Source organism: Erythrolamprus reginae, chromosome 3 (assembly GCF_031021105.1).
Source record: "Erythrolamprus reginae isolate rEryReg1 chromosome 3, rEryReg1.hap1, whole genome shotgun sequence".
NCBI lineage: Eukaryota > Metazoa > Chordata > Lepidosauria > Squamata > Dipsadidae > Erythrolamprus > Erythrolamprus reginae.
Window position 1 is genome coordinate 203,330,726 of NC_091952.1, and position 6,000 is coordinate 203,336,725.

Here is a 6,000-nt window from a genome sequence, read left to right on the forward strand (position 1 = left end):
TCTTTTATTTTAACAAAACAAAATGCACCAATAAAAGGTATGAATATTTTTTTTCTTGAAGGCAAGTGCTATATCTCATAAAGACAGGCAGAACATATCAGATAACAGCCTTTAGATTATATCAAGAAATATTTTGCATTTGGAGATACTGCAACTTTTTGTCTCACTGGAAATTCCAAGCAAGAATATATATTAAAGGAATAGAGAAAAGGGTGCCATGTTTCGTTCAGGTTGATTCACAATTGGTTGACAATCTTTGTACAAGTCGTATGGAAGGGCCTAGGACTCACTAAGGGTTTATTATCTGGTTGAGTTTGATTCTGTTAGAACTGATGAAATAAACAGTGCCCTCGTGACTATGACCTCAGCGACCCGTTTATTAAATACATATCTTTCCTGGTTAATGAAGGTCCTTCGGAGATTTATTGGTGATGATAAGCACTTCCTTGACTACATGAAAGCCTACAAACCATACACATGGATCTATGAATACTTGACACAATACAAATCAACAGGATACTAAGAATGTTTCAAAACAGCTCACACAAGTGGCCATCAAGTGTGGCATATACCAAGGTGATACCCTGTTGCCGTTGCCGAGTCTCATAGGCTTGTATCCCTGGATATGGTTACAAGTTCAAGAGTGGAACTGCCATCAGCCACCTTCTCTACAGGTCTGGCATCAAACTATATGCTAAAATAAACAAGACATTGACTTGCTGATCCACCTGACATGGATCTAGATTAAAGACATGGAATATCATTTAGACTGGAGAAGTGTGGCCGGATGGTATTAAAGTCAGGGAAGGTAGTTAAGATTAATTATAGACCAGCTATAAGTACAGCTTACTTGATAAGGAAAGCAGCAACATTCAAGTAGCACAAAAAGATAAAACAGGTCCTGAACACCAGCACAATTGGAAGAAAAAGATCCATGCTGCCCACATGTAAAGACCCAGAAGCTGTTGATGTGAGGACCTGGAAGCAATGCACAATGTAGAGAGATTTCCACCCCAATTGCAACACTAGAGATTGTACATCTGCCAGAAAGAGGGCAGACAAGTTCTACTCTGGAGGAAACCCAGAGCATCTAGGAATACCGGTAGTCCTCAACTTACAACAGTTCATTTAGTGACCATTCAAAGTTACAACAGCACTGACAAAAGTGACATGTCCATTTTTCACTGTTGCAGCACTCGCCCCATGGTCATGTGACTTACATTCAAGATGCTTGACAACTGGTTCATATTTATAATGGTTGCAGTGATCTGGAATCATGTGATCATCTTTTGTGACCGTCAATAGAAAGCCAGATTCACTTAACATCCATATTTCTAATTTAACAACTGCAGTGATTCACTTAACAACTGTGGCAAGAAAAGTCATAAAATGGGATAAAACCCACTTAACAAATTTCTCACTTAACAACATAAATGTTGGGCTTCATAATTGCCAGCTTCATAATTTAAGGACAACCTGTACTAACTAATGTGGCATTCAAAGATGAACTGCTGATAGAATCCCTGTGACAGCAACGGACATGGTAGGAAGGTCATGAAAGACCATGGAAAGACAAAACCCTGCATGAGATAGATGATTAATAATAATAATAATAATAATAATAATAATAATAATAAAAATAAAAATAATAAAAATAAATTTATTGTCATTGTCAAAAACAACAAATTGTCATTGACAACGAAAGTCGTGTGACACCTAGAGACCAGTCCCACCATACATAAAATCAGAAAAAATAGAATAAAAAATAGAATAAATGATGCCATCTATAGATATAGATATACTGTACCATAGATATATTGTATACCTGAAGGGACTGACATTGGGAAATCCTACCAGTGGCTGGAAAAGATTGGACCAAAAGATAGCATTTGAAGTTCAGTTCATAACAGCACCAGATCCATAAAACCAGGGGCTATCACACTAAACAGGATCTCAGGTGCAGACTGTACAGGGAGGTTCCCGAAGTAGTCATAAACATAAGGACATGAGCTAAGATGTAGGAAGAAACAGTATTCTTCAACTTCACAATCAAGTGGCAGGCCTTGTTTATGGGAACGTTTCCACAGCGTATAGCTTAGGCCAGCGATGGTGAACCTTAAAATTTATTTATTTATTTATTTATTAAATTTGCATGCCGCCCCTTTCCGTAGACTCGGGGCGGCTCACAGCAGTAATAGAAAAACAATATACAATACAAATCTAATAATGAAAACTAAAAACCCATAATTTAAAAAACATGCACACAACATACCATACATAAACAATATAGGCCTGGGGAAGTTATCTCAGTTCTCCCATGCCTGACGACAGAGGTGGGTTTTATGGAGCTTACGAAAGGCGAGGAGGGGCAATTCTGATCTCTAGGGAGAGTTGGTTCCAGAGTCGGGGCCACCACAGAGAAGGCTCTTCCCCTGGGTCTCGCCAAATGACATTGTTTAGTCGACGGGACCCGGAGAAGGCCAACTCTAGAATACTGTTGCCAGTCGCTTTAATCAGCCTGCAAGAAAAAGTTGAATACCTTCCACATGTGCTGTCCCCAAAGTATCCTTGGCATCACCTGGCATGACAACGTTCCAAATAGCGCAGTCTTGGAACGTGCCAGAATTTCTAGCATGTATACACTATTGAAACAGTGACATCTTCAGTGGCTCGGGCATGTTGTAAGAATGGATGATGGGTGGACAGAATGGATCTACCCTCAGTGTGGAAGGAATTGCCACTCTTATTGGCCTTTTTAGCTACAATGGAAGGAACTCTAGTTTTAGGAACTCCCTCCAGAGTATGATACCATAATCTTTCCAGACTGAAGGTTGCCAATGATTAACATTCCTCTGTTTATCTGCTCATCAACCAATTAACTAATTAAAGGGTGCAAGAAAAAGCACACAAATATCAGTGCATGTGCCTCCTTGTAATGTTTGATGCAGTACCATTTGGCTTTCTCAGATAATTTGCAGCCAATATGAAATAATTTCCGTCAATACCTTGTAAGAATCCAGCAATCAAAGCTTATCGAGCAGATGGTTAAGAGAGTGCTTAATGATAAGATTAAAAGAGTGCTTAATTGTGAGGGCAAAATAAGGAAACCACTCTGATAAGAAGCTTTTAATTTTGCTAAAACTCCAACAGCTGGACAAAACTGCTCATGTTTTTATTTTCAGGAAGTAAATTCCTTCAGATCCAATGCAACAAATATGGCAGTCCTTATCCTGTGGGACTGATGTGGCATCTTGTTCAGCCTCAGATACTTAAACTGACTTTCTCTTCTGGCTTTCTATTTCTTTTCACATCCAAAATAAACATCTTGTTTTCACTTTTAAGCCTCCCCATAGGTTTTACGTTCCTGATTTTCACTATCTCTTGAGATCTCTTGGGAGCTTTGCTGCCCTAATTCACTAAGTTATCAGAATATCACCTGCCTTTTCCTTCCTTATTATTTATGTTTCGGACATTCTCCCCTTCATTTTATTCCATTATAATTTTCGCAATGATTATAATGGAATAAAATGATGTGGGAGAATACTGAAACATAAATAATAAGGAAGGAAAAGGCAGGTGATATTCTGATAACTTAGTGAATTGGGGCAGCAAAGCTCCCAAGAAATCTCAAGAGATGGTAAAAATCAGGAAAATTTCACAACAATTGTTAAGTAGACATGTTAAAGTCTAAGTTGTAATATTAGAACCAGCTCTTTGCACAACTCTGATAATATCACCAGAAATCTTAATCTTTTAAAGATTATTTCAACCATTCTGGTCAAAAGTTATTTTAGTAAAGATGAATACAGTGTTCCCTCGATTTTTGCGGGGGATGCGTTCCGAGACCGCCCGCAAAAGTTGAATTTCCGCGAAGTAGAGATGCGGAAGTAAATACACTATTTTTGGCTATGAACAGTATCCCAAGCATTCCCTTAACGCTTTAAACCCCTAAATTACAATTTCCCATTCCCTTAGCAACCATTTAGATTATTACTCACCATGTTTCTTTATTAAAGTTTATTTTAAAAAAAGTTTTTTAAAGGCAGACGAAAGCTTGGCAATGACATATGACGTCATCGGGCGGGAAAAACCGTGATATAGGGGGGGAAACCACAAAGTATTTTTTAATTAATATTTTTGGAAAACCGTGGTATAGACGTTTCGCGAAGTTTGAACCCGTGAAAATCGAGGGAACACTGTATTTGTATAATGGGGAAAAGTATCAAAGCATTTTAACAATACATTATAGCCGAGTATATATATAGTATATTCACTACACATTTACAAGGACAATTTTAGTTGTGGTAGAACAGATCTTCTTGAATGGATATCATGAAGTTCACAGATCGTATCATTCCATCTATGTTTTCAATTGCCAAATTCTCCCCCCCAAAAATTGACTAGATCATGGAACAACAAGCAAATGACATGATGACAAAAAGAATAACAGACTATGTATCAACCCATACCATTTTTCTTACTGATACGAATTATCCAAAGCAGTAAATATATTTTTCTCCTCCCTGCCTTATTGGATGCTTGTTTTTTTAATTCCAGTATATAAACCAGGAAATCTAGGCTCCCTGCCAATCCCTGTAGTATATAAGCAATCATGTACAATTTTGAATACCTGTGTCATGTTGGTGCAAAGAGGCACACCATATCCAAAAACGTCTTGAAGCTTCTCTGCATTGGCTTTAAATAAAACAGACAGCCTTCCTGACTTATTTAAGCTTGCCCATTCTGTCCCTTTTTTCAGATTCAAATAAAGATAGCACACTAGAAAATTACTCCAACTCATACTATATGGACTTGTACAATAATTTAGCCAGGACAGATGGTTGATCATGTCACCAACAAACCAACGGACTTTAATCACAGTAAAAGCTAACAAGGTACATTGTCAGGCATATTTTAGGGGACTCTGCTTCCTAAGAATGGATGCTATAATAATACATTGGCTTGTATTAGCCCTACAGCTTTGCTCCCTTTGTCACTTTCTAAGTAAATAAATCCCAAGAAGAAAACCAAAGCACAGCTTCAATTAACTACAATGTTCTTTTTAAGAAGCCAGTCAAAAAGAGGCAGATGGAGGAGTCAATCCAACTTGGAATAGTAATATGGAGTTCAATATACCTCTGTGCTGTGGTCCACTGAATAGATTGCCTGTTGACCATAGTATCTCCTTTTCCACTCTTTAAGTTGCTAAGTTAAAAACGTTGTCTGGAGAGCAGGCGAGTTCTCTGTATGAGGCCACACCTACAGTAGAAGCCAATCCTTTCCTTCCCGTCTTCCCCTCCCTGTCTCAATTCATGAGCAGCCAACAGCTGGAACTATTTTGTGGGAGGCGGCTGAGTTCTGTGAGAATGTTCTCCTTGTCTTTGTCTGTAAAGCTGAAAGATGCTGGGCTTGAAGGTACTCCTCCGTCCCTAGAGAACCGGGGCTCAACATGAGCCTAGGCCTTGAGCTCTCTCCCGGTAGGGTCAGGTGACACGCTATCAAAAGGCAGTCAAAGAAAGAGCTTAAAAAGCATTTCCTTTAGAAAGGGAGGGAGGCTGTGCACGTACAATAAAGAGCAGACACGGATTTCACATTTTCCTAGTATTCAAGGAGCCAGACTAAAAACACAGGCATTCAAAACTTGCCATTGCAGATATTATAGTACCTTTAAATACCTGTTTCCTCAGTAACGTCTTGCAAAATCATCAGACTTGCACGATTATCAACACACGGCAGTCAAAATTAATAAAGCTGAGAACACATTTTATTTATTTATTTATTTATTGGATTTGTATGCCGCCCCTCTCCGGAGACTCGGGGCGGCTAACAGCAACATGCCACAATCCAAAATTCATCCAGAAAGGCAAAGAGATTTGTGCCTTAAATGTATCAACATATGAAAGAATCAAAGAAGTTGTAGATGAAAAAAAGAAGAAGAAATAATAGTACAGACAACAGGGAACTTAGCATTTCATCTTTTAAAAACAGTGGCAGCTTTTC

The 6,000-nt window shown here is 38.5% G+C and overlaps 1 protein-coding gene across 10 annotated transcripts in view; it reads right to left on the reverse strand.

Moving 5' to 3' along the window:
• Positions 1-6,000, reverse strand: part of ZNF521 (zinc finger protein 521) — a 378,383-nt gene that overhangs the window by 286,439 nt on the left and 85,944 nt on the right. The window contains exon 1 of one of the 10 annotated variants that reach the window (XM_070747660.1): positions 5,137-5,481. The exons of 8 other annotated variants lie outside the window; for them this stretch is intronic. The gene's annotated coding sequence lies outside the window, so the exon portion shown is untranslated. Of the gene's footprint in view, positions 1-5,136; positions 5,482-6,000 lie in introns of those variants that run through there. One more of the 10 variants, XM_070747663.1, reaches the window with a different exon arrangement.